The 18,496-nt window shown below is 38.4% G+C and overlaps 1 protein-coding gene across 7 annotated transcripts in view; it reads left to right on the forward strand.

Annotated features, from left to right (window-relative positions):
• Positions 1-18,496, forward strand: part of STXBP6 (syntaxin binding protein 6) — a 265,283-nt gene that overhangs the window by 210,266 nt on the left and 36,521 nt on the right. The gene's annotated exons all lie outside the window — the stretch shown is intronic.

An 18,496-nucleotide genomic window follows, 5' to 3' on the forward strand; every position in this document is an offset into this window, starting at 1 on the left:
TTGTGGGAGAAAACGCTGTCAATACTTCATTATTTGCCACTGAAGTGTTAGTGTGCCTCTTAAATAGGAAGTTGCTCACATCATGTGAACCTTGAAAGGTCTCTCTTAGACGCTGATAAAGACTCTTGTGTTACCACTTCTCTGTTTAGTCCTAGAAAAATATGAGGTGATGAGTGCATATTTTCTTCAAAGTGGCTACATCCTATGGTACAAAAGTGAAAAAAATATTAGACATAGATGTTGAAAGGAAAGGAAATATCAAACACTAACCTCTTACTGTTTGGAAAACATAATGAGACTCTATCACATCTGTGCCACCAATGTTGTTCAGATGAATCCTGCTTTGAAAGTCCAGCCTTAACAGACTTGGCCAAAGGTTAAAGCACCCAGGCTGAGGACCACAGATGGTCACGTTTTCAGGGAATGGAAAACTGGCCAGGCAACCCCAGCTTTCCCTCATTCTTCCTTAGGATCTTCTCTAGTATCCTAGAATCACATTTGCTTCTTGATCTTAAGTTCCTTCTATGAAACATTTTCCCCGTCTTATCAGTACAGTCAGTAGCTTGCCTGGCTGGCCCCTAAGCAGAGTCTCCTCTAAAAAAGAGTGTGACGTGTGGATTTGAAATTTCCGTTGCTCTTGGAGACAGACTTTCTCTCGAGCACTCCAGTCCTCCAGCTTCCATCCTGGGAGCAGAGGGCATCAGAAGCAGAGGCGGTTCCATGGGGACGACTGCACTTCCTCAGAGTGGAAATATGGGGCGGAAGCAAGGGGGCACAGACTCACTCCACCGTCCCCATGAGGGAAACAAGCCGCCCCCTTCCTGCAAAGGTTAGGGAGAGCTCTGGGAACTCTCCCCTAAGGGACGGCGCTAGGTAGCCCTCTTCTCTGTTGTCTCTGAAGCTCTCATTTCTTCCCTCAGAACAGGCCCTTTCATTCCTTCATTCACTCTTAGCTCATCATCCAACCACACAACATGTAAGTACTAAGTACCTACCATGAGCTAGTCACTTTGTTACGTCCTCGATGTGGAGAATCATTCTATGTTTGGTCCCTTAATAGACCCTAATTGCCACTACCCAAACCCCAGACTGGCAGGTCCCTAACAGCCTTTCCATATGCATTACCCTCTCGAATATCCTCAGACCTTTCCACACATTCCCACCCAGCTGCTTCTGTCATTGGCCCAGTCTTTTGATGTCTTCCACTGCCCTATGAGCCCCAAATTATGCTGAGCTGAGACAAGAGTCTATATATCCATTGTTAAATTGTTGGTATGTATAGTGCGTAAAACTGAAGATTGATTTCCTGTAGTAAGAAAAAGAATAAATTAATGAGACCAAGTGCCAGAATTGGCTCTGCCTTCTGTGACCTTAGATGTGTCTCTCATCTTCCTTAGACCTCAGTTTTCCCTGGTGTAACATATGGGGGTTAGACTAGATGATATCTACAATCTGTCAGGTCTGTCGTTTGAGAATCTGTAATTCATAAGTTATAGCTTTATTGTGTAGGTTAGTCACTTCTTAATTTAAGAATCAAATAAAAGATTTAGTGCTGTTAAATATCGCCCAGTTCTAGATTCCCAGGGAAGGCAAAAAAGTTTGAATTAGACACATTGTAATTTGTTGGCACCACATACATCCTTAATGAGTACAGCCTGTCTTATTTAAACAGTTGCCTATCCTTGATAACAGTTGTACCAACACACCCTAATTAATTAGCATGCTGATTAGTCTTCCTTTCTGCCAGTTATCACAATTCAGAGACTTAAAAAAATTGCGTAGTTTTCGGGTCACTACATTCTGACCCCTTTAACTTTTAGGGTACCTACCCCATCTTCAGCAAATGAGATTTGTTCCAAATTTCACAAAATCTTTTGGTTTGTCCTTACGGTATGGGCCATAAGTGCTAGACCCAATTGTTTTCCATGCCGTGAAATGTGATAGATTTTGTAATTTTAGAGAACTGATGCTGCGGTTGGTGTGCTGTCCTCCATCAGGTTCTGTACATATGTTATCTCCTTTAGTTTTTACAGCAGCCTTTGGAAGTACAATTTATCATCTCCATTTTACTGAGAAGGAAATAGGATCAGAGAGGTAATTAAACAGCTTGCCAAGGATCGTATAGCCTTTGTCCTCAAGTGGCAGGGCTGAGATTGAAACACAGGCCCTCACCACTCTAAACCATCGTCCTTGGGGTCACTGAGTGGCACACTCCAGGGAACACCATTGATACTGTCTTTGGTATGAATGGTGCCCCCTGGAGTTGTGCAGGAATTTTGGGATATATTTTAGCCAGCACATTCCTAGATATTAAAAAAGGGAGCTAAGAGGAGAGGGCCAGAGATTATGAGCAGTTTTAACTCTTTTCCTACTTTTATTGAGGTATATGATTAAGATAATATGATGAAATCATCCGGGACCTTTAAAATCATTTTGCTTTTTGTTTTTTCTTTGTTTTTGTTCATAAGAATTTCAATATATTAAAGAGACGAAAGTGAGGCTCTTTTAGTCAATGGGGAAGATGCTGGAGCCCTGGCCACTCACCAGACCTCTTAGATATTTTGTTTCTGATCTAACCCCCGTCATTGGGAAAACTGAAGCCCAGTGATTTTGAAGGACAAATCTGCCTGATTCCCACTGAACGACAGTTTCTTTAATACCAGTTCAAATAGGATTATCACTTAAGCATCTACAATTTCATGAAGTTCTTCTCTTATATTTATTGTGTATATTCCATACGGCCAGGTTTTTCTTCTTGGGGAAAGTCAGTTACACAGAAATAAATTCTTCGGATTGCTTGAAATTCTCTCCTCCAAACATGATATTTCCTTATCTCCAGAGGATAGACTGGGGAGCTTTGATCTTCTGGTGCTGGTTACAGGATCCAGGAGACATGGTCAAAGTCTACAGTTGTGAAGACCCCCATAAATTGAAAGAGAGCGGGACGCTCTAAGCAGGTGTGAAGCTGAAAGTGTTGGTTTCTTCTGCCTTAGTCAGCATCTTTTCAGCCATCTTCTCTTCTCTGGATGGTTGGAGGACTTTGTCCTCAAGCCTTGGTCATTCCTGACCTCCACCCTACCTCTCTCGTAGTTCATTCAAGGTCAGTCACCTTTAGAAATACAAAGCCATTCATTCAGTTGCTGGGTCCCTAAGCTACCAAGTAACCTGCAGAGAAGGAAGGCAGAGGTGTGGAGCAGTCTGGCTGCTGGAATATCACATAGCATCAGGAGCGACAGGGCCCTGAAGGTGAAGTCTTGGGTTCATACAGGTCATATTTACTTTTTCTAAGATGGTAGTTTTTTTCTGTCTATAGTAAGCAGAGATGATGATATAAATGATATACTGTTATATGTGTGATAACACATTTGTACTACAAAGAATCTGCCTTGAAGGAGTTAATCACACATGTAGAACTTCAGACTCTAGAAGAGAGACTTGCTTTCAACTAATTTATTTCAAGAGAAACATGGTCTGCCCCAAGTGGTAGCATCAGTTTACTTATAATGGACCTGTCATATTAAGTCAAGGTCCCAAGGGGGACTTTGTTTTGCTTTCTTCATGCTTCTTAACAAAATGTGAGCAAATCCCTCATAGTTCCCCATTGCTGTTTTATTTACACTGACCTTCTGTAGTGATTACTGTCGGCCTATTATTTTTATGCCTAAGTCTGTGAACTAAGGAAATCTTTAATGGTGTTGGCAACTGCTGTGTTAGAACCACAGAATAAATGCTTTGAAACCTATTTTCTTTTTTAGTAAGTGCGGTAAATTATTTGCAGGAAAAAAAAAGTAATTTATTCCTCAAGGCAAGGTTCTGTTTAACCTGAAGCATGTCCTAGCATTTTTCTTGAATTCTGAGTCCAAACACCCTTGGCTACCTCATTCAATTACCTCTCACTCTTTCATCTGTTCTATGTGGGTCATCCTTTAGGGGGGGCCCCACCTAGATTGTTTGAACCCAGTTGGTTCCATAAGCATTTACTCAGCACCATCTGTCTGACAGGTACTGAGATACCTGCCAACATCCAACAACCAAGTAGGCACCTTTGCCAACTTTACTTATGTTCCTGGAGGGACATCAGATGTAAACAGATATGAAACAATATGATACACCAAGGTGATGGCTGAGCTGCATTTTAAGGGATGGTTAACAGTTGACAGACATACAAGGGCAGGATGAAATGAGTTCTCTCTTACTGCAACAGTTAATCTAGACAGTTTCATTTCAACGTTATCTATATTCAGAATTTGGAACGTGGCAGATTGTTTTTCCACAAAACAGGCTATTTTGCAGTGCCATGTATTTTTATCATCATCAAAGGGTATTTCTTAAGCATTGTCTGTCTATGTGCAGACCTTCAGATGATGATATAAAGCCCAGACTTCTGAGCTCTTTTAGAATTCCAGGGACACAGATGTCTCTCTGATGTCTGCTTCATAGCAGGCTGGCCCTCATTTGCCCCTGCTGATTGGTATGCTGAAGAAGAACCAGATTGCTTTACTTTGGATTCCCCTGGGGTGGTACAGAATCTCAGGATTCAGACTGTGACTTTGTATTGTACTTTTCTCCCAAACAATGCAGGGGCATATCCCTGGGCAAGGTGTGCGAATATTTCACCTTGTGAGTGCCCCAGGCATGGGCATGTGTAAGGTGAGGTAACACATAGGTGACACAAAGAGCACATGTATGCATCCTAACAGGGCTCTTACCAAAAAAAAAAAAAAAAAAAAAGTGATCAATATGGTTTTTAATCCAAATGTATTAATATACTGCTCTAGTAGAATCTATAACATTTGCCATAATTTTTTACAGTTCTTCCTCGTGTTTTAATGTTTTCTGTCATTGAATAATGGCTTTGTGGGATGTGAACTTCACTCTCTTACACATGCTCCGACCACAGTCATATTACAAAGAGTTGCTTATTTCTCAAGAATAAATTCATGTGTAATTTTGCCCCTACCACTCAAACTTCAGCATACTCGGGGATGCATGCAGACATACGCTAGTGATTATAATTCACATACCAAGTTAAATCGTATTAAAACCACCATATTGTTGCTTCTTGATGACATGTAGATGGGGAGCAGGCCAGGCTGCTTAGCTGATGCATTGTTATGAGAGGGTCAGGAAGTGTTTCTAATAGTTCTTTAGATCTAGAGGAATCTATGTCATAGTTCCTCCAGTGAGTTTTTGTTACCCTTGAGGAAATAACAAAGTAGCAAACTTCAGTTATCCCGTACCGTGATACAAACAAGGAAAGTGGTTTATGAGGAACTTGCCTGAGGTCCCACAGCTAAATAAGGGCTGGAGCTAGTACCTGGGTCAAGGCCTCTCACTTTCCCCATCCATTCAGTGGGGACCAGGACTTCCAAGTTGCCTCAATAAGCACAGGTCTTCTTTTCCTTGTATTGATTCAGTCAAGCAGAAGAGGAGATAACTCCAATTTAACAAGATATTTATGAGGCTCAAATTAAAAATTCTGTTTGAAAGTTCTCTCTAGATGTCTGTTAATGATATTAATTGTATACACATGCAGACTTACCCACCACTCTCCCATCACTCCGTCCTCTTCATGGCAGCCCATACCATCCTTTCCTAGACAGCGTGATATTTTAAGACTTGCTTTATAGAAACTTCTTGGAGACAGTAAGAAATTAAGAATAGAAACCAAAAATTATGCATCAATAAAAATAATGGTACAAATATTTAAACTATACAATTGGAAAAGCCCAGTTTGGGGGATTTTTTTGCTTTGGTTATTGGAATCCCACCAGTGTAACTACTACGTCAAACACAAGTTTGATATATACTGTGCTACACAAAGTACTAACAACCATCTGACATTGGCTGAGCGCTCTTAGGAGCAAGACATTGTAGCAGAAGCTATGAGGTGTTTCTTGATCTGAATCTTTTATGTATGTATGTTTAAAATTTAGGATGACATTACCAATCGTTATGTTGGGCATTTTGTGTGCTTTCTCATATTTTCTGATAGTCGTTCTATTCAGTACTTCATCTTATTCCCAAAAGGTGAATTAAAAGCAGATGCTTTTATTTTCAGTAAGAAAATTGGAGTAACCAAGGACTAGTTCCTTAGGTCCCATCCAGTTCTATGCATGATATAAATGACTAGTAACTAAAGAAGAATTGGGTCACAGATGAGATTTTCTCTTTTTCATTGCTCATTGGCTGTAAGCCACACAGAAATGCACGCTGTGAAACAGCTGGTGGGTTATGGTTAGTCATCTTGAGCCACAGTGACTTTGTGCATTATATGCTTTGTGAATCATATCTCTCCACCAAAATCTTGAACCAAACCAAAGCTACATAAAGGGGACTTCTGAGGTATCATTTATTGGCATGACAAGGATCATGAACATATTTTGTCTTTCCCATGGTTAAACAATCTGCAGTAGACGAGAGCCATTTCTACTTTCAGAATCAACCAGAACACATAATTGCACAACTTGATAAAGTGAAAAGAGCACAGACTAGAATCACTTACCCCTGTTTCTGATGGCATCACTCATTAGCTCTGTAACCTTCTCTAAGCTGCTTAACTTACACTCAGCCTCTCTGTATCATGTATAGCAACGTATACCTTGAAGGAATGGTGTGGGGATTAAAATGAATTTTAAAATATTCAATCAGATGGGATTTTTGCAAAGTGCCAGTACATGTCTGAATATCCTATTAAAAAATTATGATATGCCTATTCATAATATTACATGATTTTTCTATTCTTAAACTTTCCTAATCCATGTTGGCCATAAGAATTGCAAAAAAAAAAAATTAGTAATTTCGTTGTTCCAAGTGGGAAGGAGCTGAGCTATATTATAGACATTTCAGACGTCTGGAATGCTGAGTTGTTTGCCTGGTTTATAGAATGCTGAATGTGTCGCATTTTATGTTTGACATTTATAGAATGCATATGTTACTGCTGGCTTTACCAAAACAACGTTTAAAATTTATTGAGTGACACTGTGCCAGAGATCAGGGCACATAATTCAGATCTTCTTGTAGGAAAGAAAAACCTAAGACATGTTTTCTGAACTTTATAAGAGAATAGAAATGTTCTTTTTCCACCAACGTGTCTTCAGCCTAGAATATTTCTTTGAGTCCAGTTCTCTTTACACAGCCCCAAAAGGAGACACATGGATCAGAGGTAAAATTGTTTAATATTGTTAGACAGGAAGTGGTATTTCCAAAACAGACATAAAAGGCATGCTGCATGATTCCCATACTTCTAGATTTAGAGACAAATACAATTTTTAAAAGAATTTGGGAGACAAGTTTGCCAACCAGTTTTCTATGTAAGATGTTAAAAAGAAATCTTCATATCCAGCATCACCAGTTTCACAAAAGAAAGTTTACTTTAATACTAAAAGATACAAAGGACATCAGGGCTAGTCCTTAAATTGGAATCATTTACCTTTATGAAAAACTTACTACATCTGGTCCTTATCTTAGTTCATATAGACCAATAAAAACTCCATCATTGACTGGCATTTAAAAGTTGTTGCTCTGCTGTAACATAGAAGCATCAAGAACTAAAATTACTTGGAATTTTAGTGAAGAGAAGCTGTAAATTCACAAGAACAGTAACTGGTTCTAAAAGTGGTCATTTAGTGATCTGTCAAATTCATTCCCACTTCTGGGGGAACCCACTCAGAGCCCACACCTTTTGGACAGCAGAACAGATCATCTTCCGGGTTGAAGGCCATAGTCCTATTCCTTCCCTGGAACAGAGGTAGGGAACTTGTGCATAGTACCTGAGAAACTACCCAGGAATGTGAGATTTCTAAAACCTTTAGTGAAGGAGTAAATGAAATGGCCTTTTTTTCTCACATTATATCCTAGGCTTTTAAAAATTTCAGCCTTGTATCTGATCATCAAAATAAGACTAAGCCGCTAAATTTATCATAAGTAGTTATTTGAAATTTGGACATTGATATAAATCTGAATGCGGAGACTTCAGATTTATAAGACCAAACATTTTTCACCCTTCCACTTGCAATATGCCTACCCAGCGTTGGGTTTGTTAGGTGTCCTGCAAGAAGCAAGAGCATTAGGATTGTCAAATTTAGGAAGCAAAAGTAGAGGATGCACAGTTAAATTTGAATTTTAGATAACAATGGATAATTTTTTAGTGTAAGTATATTCCATGCAATATTTGAGACAACTAAAAAATTATCCATTGTTTGTCTAAAGTTCAAATTTTATCGAGTGTCCTATATTTTATCTGGCAACCTTCATGGGCATCCCAGTTTCTAGCTGCCATAACCAATATGGAAAACATAATATGTTTATTGTTATGTAGATAAATAAACTTTATGATGGCCAATTATTAGGACTTTAAGATACATTGAGATGGAAATCTCCCAGGCATAATGTTAGGTTAGCCGTTCAAAGATACAAACAGATAAAAATATGAGACAGACTGCTAAAGAAGGACTATTAGAAGAACTGAGAGTATTCATGTCTTATTGTGGCTCTTCTACACAGAAAAATGCTGTGAAATGCAAATTAAAGTATTAGTAAGTATAGCAATTCCACTAAAGCTCTTTTGTTACCAAACATGAGATTCCTGGTTACTTTTGCACAGGGAAGAAAGCTCAGTCTTGAGTCTGAATGTCTTTGGCTTGGTTTTGAGGAGTTAGTTTCCTGCAAGAGCAGTGAAAGGAGCCTGCCATTGACTCTTGGGGACACCAACAGACCAAAGGCTCTCGTGTATGGAGAAAGAGTAAGAAGTTCTAGGGTCTCAAGAACTAGAAGCAGCTGCCACTTAAAAAATTTAGCCTCCTGTCTGACCAGTCTGATGGTTTTCTCAGTAATGGGAGTGACTGATCTAACAAGGATCCCTTGTCACACCCTGTAGCTTGCCTACAAGCTTTGGCTTATCTTTACACATCACACTGACCATCTGTAGCCTCCTCTCATTGTCAGGTAAATGAACATGGAAGATAACCCTGGCTTAGCTTTGGATTGGTTGGTTTGATTTGGTTTTTGTTCTAGCTTCTTATGAGTATAACATCCAAAGGTGATGCTACTATAGGTCCCATTTACCATTCAGTGGGTCCTACCTATGAAAGGGGAAGAATGTCTTCAGTATTTTCTAACTGTGAGAGCACATTCAGCATAAACACTTCAACTGCAAGACTTGAGTGACAGGAAGGCAATAAAGTAAGTATATCATTATATTGAGGTAAAATACATGTTTTAGGAAAAGAATGAGGACAAGTCTTCATTGGCCTAGGGATTTGTTTACTTTGTCTAACTTTTGAGGGGTTAAATTGTGAGGTGACAAATGTGTGCCTTTTAAACTTAGTGGATGCTGTTAGTGGGAAAGCAACTATTTGTTTTTCTTTTATTTAAATTCATAGTCCATGCCAAAAAGACAGTAGTAGGAAAGACTCAGAGTATTTCTGAGTTTAGATACCTAAGCAGAAGCTGATTATTTATACTTTGAGAAAATCTACATTGTCATAATCACTCATAATGCTATGCCCTATAGAAAAGAACTTTCAAGTGGAATCAATATTCCCCTCATTGAACCTGATCGAGAACATTCTGGTCAGAATCAGCTTCATGTCCCTTATAACCCAGAGAATTAAACGGGACAGAGTGTAATGGGTAAAAGTCAGGAGCATTCCATGCTTCACATATAAATATTGCACCAGATCTAATCTCCTTGTGATTATGTATACTGTTATATATTATTCCCACTATCAGTGTTTCACTCCATCCTATGGACCTATTTTCACAGTTGGTTGATTTTATTGATCTTCTTTCCAGTTCCCATTATAAGAGGTTGAGACTTACAGAGGGGAAAAAAAAGATGTTTTTCACAAGGTCAGAGTAGATTCACACATCTGTGATAAAAGCCAAAATCCTGTCCTGATGGTTGGGTTCTAGTAATGTTAGGTTTCTTAGACACCAGGTGAAGGAGAGAAAAAACACTTGTAATTTTAAGAAAGTCTTTATGGTGTCAGTATACAATCCTTGTGTATCTTCCTTAAGCTTTTGACTTTCAAACTTGAATAAGACAGAAAATATTATAACTGTTTAAAGGTTTACATCATTTAAAAGCAAATTGTTCATCTTAGAGTTAAAATATATTTTTTCTATCCACAGTATGTTTACCATCTTGGCCATTTGTGTTAGTTTCCTAGTGATGCTGTACCAAATTATCACAAACTTAGTGGCTTAAAACAACACAAATTTATTATCTTCTAGTTCTGGAGGTCAGAAGTCTGGAGTGGGTCTTCAGGCAGTGTTCCTTCTGGAGGCTCTAGGGAAGAATTTGTTTCCATGCCTTTTCCACCTTCTAGAGGCTGCTTGTATTCCGTGGTGTGTGGCCTGTTTCTCCATCTTCAGAGTCCCCAGTGTAGCATCTTCAAATCTCTCTCTTTGGCTTTTACACTCCTGCCTCCCTCTTAATAAAGACCCTTGTGGTTATATTGGGTCGACACAGGTAATTCAGGATAATCTTACCATTGAAGACCCTTAAGCACAGCTGCAAAGTCCCTTTTACCATGTAAGGTAACATATTCACAGGTTACAGGAATTAGGATATGGGCATCCTTGAGAAGCTGGTGTTCTGCCTACCATACCATTTTTCTAAGAGCAATAATATACACGATTGTATAATACTGTCCTACATTTAATTTTTTTCCTTTCATAAGATATACTTTTAAATACTACCTATAGACTATATTACTTGTACTAATCTATTATAATTTAAGACATTTAGAAACACCTAAACTTTTTAGGAAAGCCCAGTACTTAAGTAGCTGAAAGGGCTTGCCATGTGCTAGATTATCCAGTAGTTCCTTACTTTACCAACTGGGGTATTTGTACCTTTCTCTTCACTTAAGGAATTGATTTTCCTTAATAATTACACAGGTTCTTTACAAGTTTCTAGGAAGTCGTAGTATTTAAAGCTTTTGATGATGAAGATGTTGTAGGCCATTTGGTTTTGTTAAAAATCATCCTTTTCCTTCATATTCCCCTTCCTGCATCCTCAGAAAATGATCCCAGTGCCCTACTTGCAAATACCTTGGTGGTATTCCTCTTGAGACGGACAGTCCCTCTTCAGCTTTGATATAAAATGTCAAGGTCAAATGTATTTAACACATGCTCATCAGACAAGTTCACATTAGCTGGTTGGACTTATCTCTTTAATTCAGCATACATTTAGAAGTGATCTAACATGAGCCCCTGAAATGCAACTAGAATATTAATTCAACAGTTTTCTGTATTGCTTAGGGTGTGTACTGCTTTCCCTGTGGTGTTGTTTCTGAAACCCTGTCTTCCCAGTATGGTATGTTAGACACTAAAAAGAAAAAGACTTTGCACAGATCTGGGTTTGAATTTCTGATCTGTCATTTACTATCTGTGGACAAGTTACTTAAACTGTAAGCTTGACTTCCTCTTCTTAAATAGAATAATAATGCTTATTCCACAGGGTTGTTATAAGATTTTAAATAAGGTCATATATGAGCATTTAGCATGGTACATAAGGAGTACTGTGGAATGTAGGGGTAGCTGTTATAATTAATAATTATATTAATATATTATAATTATTTTCTTCTTTAAATTCTGCCTTCCTCCTATTGTTCTTCCTTCCCTCCTATTCTGAATAGAATCTGAATTCCAGTCAGACACAGAGGAGGGAGTAGAAATACAGAGATACATAGCTTTCAAAGTGTCCCTTCCATCAGATACAGTAGAGGTACAGTCATACATATTTGTATTTGCATTTTTCTTCTGGGAAGAAAAGCCAGCTAATGCTGATAACGTTGATAGTCACCATATTGAGTTCCTACTATATGCCAGACAATTTTTTTAGTTCACATTAATCCAAAAAAGTAATCATTGTTATACCCATTTACAGGTAAAGAAACGGGGTCTCCTAACGTTACTTAACAGGCCTAAAGTCACATAGATAGTAAAGGAAAATCAAGATTTGAACCTGCCTATTCCTAAAATCTACCTTTCCGCCTTCCCCATTAGAGAAAAGTAGAGGAACTCTTCAAAGCTATCACTGATGCATGTTTTTGTCTAAAAGTTCCAAGTGTTCCTCCAACAAAATGAGATTCTATTCTCATTTCATCAGCAATTAGTATAGTTCTTGACATTAGTCAATGCTGTGTTTTCAGGGTAACATTTGAATTATAGCATTCATTGCTTTATCACTGTTATTTTCCAGGCAAGTATTTGACTAAGTTCACTTTCCTAATGCTGCCCTTTCTTATGGTGTTTCAGATCTATTTTCTTTTCCTCTAGGAACACATCTTTGAAATCATATTATACTTAAAAAAGAAAATGCAATATTATTTGTTGAAATATAAGATATACATACATTTTCAGGAATACATATGTTATATAAAGTACGGTACATTTATATTCAACTCCTGTGCATAATAAACACTTATAGGCCAGCAACATGCACAGGAAATTAAGATGGAGTCCTAGGTAAGGCAGCCTTTGAAAATAGATTATGTATGTATCTTCTTTTGGGAAATAAAAGACTTGGAAGAATGTGTTAAAGCTTTCTTCAATGCTGATTAAGAAAATTCCAAAATTAAGCCTTCCGTCTTTTGGACTATTATACTTCTCAGCTTCATCCTTTAAAAGCTGAGTAAACACAAGTACAAATAGCTGGATTTCTTTCTGATTAAGATTAGGTTAAAAGCTGCAGAAATTTTAAGTTCTAATACAGATAAAAATCAACAGGACTAGTGAGTTACTACTGCTTCTCAACTCTTTTTTTTTTTTTTTTTCTGTTAAGAAATGTAAATTGAGGCAACTTCCCTGGTGGTCCAGTGGTTAAGACTCCGTGCTCCCAATGCAGGGGGCCCGGGTTTGATCCCTGGTCAGGGAACTAGATCCCACACGCATGCCGCAACTAAGAGTTCGCATGCCACACCTAGAAGATCCCGCATGCTGCAACAAAGATCCCACACATGGCAGTGAAGATCCCACGTGCCACAACTAAGTCCCAGCACAGCCAAATAAATAAATAAATATTTTTTTTTTTAAAAAAAAAGAAAGAAATGTAAATTGAAATTCATCATTTGGGGCCATCTACTTTCAATTAGCCAGGCCTAGGTAAATAAGAGAATCTATCAGTAGGATATAATCAGCTTGTTCTTTGTTTGCTGGTGAGAACAAATGGAAAAATAAGTATTATCACTGCTGAACATTGTAGAATTTGTGGATTGTTATATTGATAAAAATGAATGTTTTAAAAATTGACTCTTGGTGCAGTTTGATGTGAATTCACATTTTAAGGCTCCTTCAGCACCACCACATACAAAATAGAGGAAATTAAAAAGAAATAATCACTTTCAGAAAAAAGGTAAGTATGCATAAACCAGCAACATAACAGAATCACAAAGCAGTTAGTAGGAATGAAGCTGCTTGCCTGCTGGGCTGCAGGTCTGGAAAGAGGTAGTTTGAATTCCATGCTGTAACAGTGACTAAAAGTACCCCATGCAAAGCAGGAGACCAGAGCCACATTTGCTTTTTGGAACCACAGCTTCTCTGCCCAAGCAAGGAATCTACAAAAAAGCCATGACCAACTGCTCTATGGGGAAGTGGCTTATAAGAAAGAATCTGCATTCCTGGGGAGGCAACAGAAAGAAGACATAGTCTCCCAGCCAAGACCTGGAGCCAGCTGCCCACTGGCTTGGCACTGGCTCTGCAATATCCAGAATAGCACCCAGGACAGGAGCCTCTGACCATCACCTTAAGTCCCAGTTGTCTTAGGGGCCAGTACCAGAAACAATAAAACTACACATAGGGGAGAACGGACCAAGGTGGTGAGGAGAAGGGGGAAGAAATTAAAATTCCCCACTCAGGAAGAATGTACTAACCAAAATTCTACAATATATGAGAAATCCAAAACAAAACAAAACAAAAATGGGAATTTACTCCAAATGAAATGAAAATAAGAGCAATTTGAAAATGACTTTAAAATAAGTATGCTTATGATACTCAAAAGATAAAGGAATTAGAAAAAAAATAAGATATTACAAAACCAAACTCAATGAAAAAAATGAGGTAGTGGGGAGGAGAGAATTCTGAAAATGAAAAAATGTAGTCTGAAAATACACTGAGTTGTTAGAATAAACTCTAGATTGGCCACAGTTAAAGAATTAATGAATTGGAAAATAATGAGAAATTCACCCGTAATGCAGCTCAGAGAGATGAAGAATATAGAGGGCAGGTGTGCATAGAAGACAGAAGAGGCTCTACCATTCATCTCATAGGAGTTTCTGAAGATGGGTCTATCAGAATGGTGAGAAAGCAGTATTCCAAAAGATATGGGCTAAAACTTTTCCAGAATTGAAGACTCAGATTGAGAATACCACCAAGTACCACACTTGAATATTAAACAAAGCTATACCTAGACAAAAACATAATGAAGGAGTAAAACACTGAGGACAAAGAGAAAATCTTCAAAGATACTAAAAATAAAAGTTTCCTACAGTGGAAGGACAAACTGATGGCTGTTACCGGCACTAAGAGATGCCAGAAGTCAATAAATTAATTTCCAGAAATAACTGTCAATCTAGAATTCCATACCCAGCTAGACTATAATTTAGAAGTGAGAAAAAACCAGATATTTTCAGACAGGCAAAGATTTGCTTCCTCCTCCACCCTTGCTGAAAGAGCTACTAAATGATATACCTCAACATGGAGCAAAGTGAACCCAAAGGGAAGGAGTAGGATGTGAGAAACAACAGTGATCACGAATATGGTAAAAATACATCGCCAAACTAAATTGCCTAATGATTATTTTTAAATTATTTCGGATGTTTCCTTTAAAACACTGGAGCTAAAATTCTAGACATAATTAAGGAATATATGCTGTATGTTCAGTGGATAGTTAATCCATGCTGAAGTCTGTGCTGAGAATGATAGAATTACTGAATTAATTTGACTTTGATAGGGAAAAAAAGTCATAGTTGCATCTGTTAGACTTCTGGTTTTAAAATGGTGGAATAAAAAAAGGATTTTCCTCTCTTCTCTTGAATACTATCCAAAATCAACTAAGAGAATGTAGGATGCAAACTATCTCTGATGAGTTGAGTAGCTGTCTCTTAATTACAAACCCCTATATGTGGGGAAGGCCTGACAAATATAGTAAAGGTCAAGGTAGACCCCCAGGGAGAGCTCTCATAGCTATGGTCTCAGAGCCTAAAGCCAGCAGAATGAAATGGTCCAAAGTGTATGCTAACAATCCCTTTTTGAACAATGAGCAGATGCCAGAAAAGCTCTGGGAGTTTGATGGACTCAGCTTGGCACGATGCCTGGACAAGCAAGAAAGGCTAAACACAGAATCACAGTCAAAGCCATATTTGTAGGAATCAATCTGTTAATGGAGGAGGAAGGAAACTGAATTCTATGTAACCCTGTGGTACAGATCTCATTTGGGAAAGTAAAGGCTCAAGAGGCCTCTGTCACATACACAGCCCTGTGTCATAAAGAGAACACCTGGCGCCTGCTGGTCTAGAATGTGGTCTTCTTCCCCCTTCAGTAACGTGAACCTCCTGCAAATAGGTGTTCAGAAAGTGATCATCTTATTTTCAAAATGGTCATCCCAACAGAGCCAGCTTAGGCAGCTTCAGTCCTTACACAATTCATAACCTCCCTAAACCATGGTTTTTGTTAAAATAGGGTAAGAGCTCCTCCCACATAGCACTGTGAGTAGGATTAAATAATATACGTAAAACACTAGGCATGCCAACACATGATTAAAAGTCAGTAAATATTTGCTAATCCACAGAGAGGTCCAACCATCTATCTGTGAGGTGGAATTCCCAGGGCTAAGCATTGACTTGCCTTCCTTTTCCTCTTGCTCTCTGAAGAGTAGTGATTAAGATCACAGATTCAGGAGCAAGAATGCATGAGTTTGAATCCTACCTCTCACCTACTAGCCTTATGATCTAGGCCAAATTATTCATCTGGGCCTCAGTTTTCCCATCTGTAAAGTGGGAATAATAACAGTACCTACATCACAAAGTTGTTGTAAGGATTAAATGAGTTAATTCTTGTAGAGCATTTTGTATAGTGTCTGGGATAGAGTAGCTCAGTACATATTAACTATTAGTAGTATTTTTCAAGAATTACAAGTCACACCATAGATATGGTTACCATACTTCTTAGGTTTTTAGGAACAGTCACTTTCTCAGGAATGGGATTCTTTTTTTTTTTTTTTTTTAACATTTTTTTTTTTCAAAGATTGCTTTATTCTTTTTTTTTTTTTAACATCTTTATTGGAGTATAATTGCTTTACAATGATGTGTTAGTTTCTGCTGTATAACAAAGTCAATCAGCTATACATATACATATATCCCCATATCTCTTCCCTCTTGCATCTCCCTCCCTCCCACCCTCCCCATCCCACCCCTCTAGGTGGTCACAAAGCACCGAGCTGATCTCCCTGTGCTATGCGGCTGCTTCCCACTAGCTATCGGTTTTACATTTGGTAGTGTATATATGTCCATGCCACTCTCTCACTTTGTCCCAGTTTACCCTTCCCCCTCCCCGTGTCCTCAAGTCTGTTCTCTCCATCTGCGTCTTTATTCCTGTCCTGCCCCTAGGTCCTTCAGAACCTTTTTTGTTTTTAGCTTCCATATATGTGTTAGCATAAAGTATTTGTTTTTCTCTTTCTGACCTACTTCACTCTGTATGTCAGACTCTAGATCCATCCACCTCACTACAAATAACTCAATTTCGTTTCTTTTTATGGCTAATATTCCACTGTATATATGTGCCACATCTTCTTTATCCATTCTTCTGTCAATGGACACTTACGTTGCTTCCATATCCTGGCTATTGTAAATAGTGCTGCAACGAACATTGTGGTACATGACTCTTTTTGAATTATGGTTTTCTCAGGTTATATGCCCAGTAGTGGGATTGCTGGGTCATATGGTGGTTCTATTTTTAGTTTTTTAAGGAACCTCCATACTGTTCTCCATAGTGGCTGTATCAATTTACAAGGAATGGGATTCTTTAAACATAGAATTGACTGATTTTTTTTTTTTTTTTTTTTTTTTGGTCAGGGTGTAATAGCCTATTGCTAGATATGTATTCCAAATTTTGGTTTATTTTGATCATAAGCAAAATTCTGTTTTGCCAATGGTTAGTTATTTTTTTAAGGTAGATCAACACCATGTGTTGAATAAATTGGTTGTGGGCTGGTACCACCCTTGAATAACTTGTTAGTTATGAGCCTAGAGCAGAGATCTGCAAACTATAGGCATCAGGCCAGATCCAGCCTGCTTGGTAAAAAGTTTTATTGAAATACAACCATGCCCATTAATTTACATATTTGCTTATAACTTTCACACTACAACAACAGATTGAGTAGTTATGCCAGAACATTATGGCCTTCAAAGCCTAAAATATTTACTATTTGGCCCTTTACAGAAAAAGTTTGCAGACTCCTGCCCTAGAGTAGTAGTTTTCAGTAAACTTTTATAGTTAGTCACAAACAGCATTTTGGGATGCATTTGATTATGGGCTTTAGCGTACTTTGAAAATATAAAGGGTAATGTAATTAGAAGGAAGTTGGTAGTGATATGGTTCCAGTCCCCCATAATGTTTTTTGTGATTGCATGAAAGCTGTCCATCTATAAGAAGATGGTAGGGAATCCCACTCCTTTCTCTTAGTGTGGGAAACATCAGATTTGGGACCTAAGAGCTTGCTGCTGATCTTTTTGTTAAGGGATGCTGTCAAGGCCAATATGTCTAAAACTAGAGAACAGAACAGAAGGAGGGCAGACAGGGACAGACATGCAACTTCCACTCATAATCACAGAACTCAAGTCTCTGTGGGGTTGCTTGGCCGGGTTCCCCGTTGAGAAGGGAGATCCGTGATGGACCTGGATCATTGGGACTACCTTTTTCTTTTCTTTCCTCTTCTTTGCTTTGGATTTTTTTGTTTCATTTTCTTCAGACTGAGTGACTTTTTAATCTCAGCTTATAGAAAACATCGCTATTTAAATCTGTTGGGAATGTTTAAATGGGTAGAAAGAATTAAGTAAGGGAGGGCATCGTGTGTGTGAGTGTGTGTGTGTGTGTGTGTACGTTTTAGAAACTTTATTTTCTAGAAATCTATCCTACAAGTGTTTTTTTCCTACATCTTCACTTCTTTAAAAATAAATAGAAACAAGGACAAAAGCTTATCATGATACAGGTTTAGGCAGCCAAATTCAGCTTTTAATAAGTTAAGGTCAACCAGAAGTTCTGCACTTGGCTGCTACAAAGCACTGTCCTTCCAGCAGCATTGCTTGCTCTTCTCATGTCTTTTCCCAGGGATGGAGTCCGTGGCATCAGCTGCTGAGAGAGAGGGATGGAGATATAGACTGTTATGGCATAGAGCACATACTGACACACCCCTGAGTAAGGAACCTCCTGGGTTTGCCAGAGGGTGATGGCGAAAGAGGAGGTGTCAGCTTTGGATGTTATGATCTCTTCT

This window comes from Eschrichtius robustus, chromosome 1 (genome assembly GCF_028021215.1).
Source record: "Eschrichtius robustus isolate mEscRob2 chromosome 1, mEscRob2.pri, whole genome shotgun sequence".
NCBI lineage: Eukaryota > Metazoa > Chordata > Mammalia > Artiodactyla > Eschrichtiidae > Eschrichtius > Eschrichtius robustus.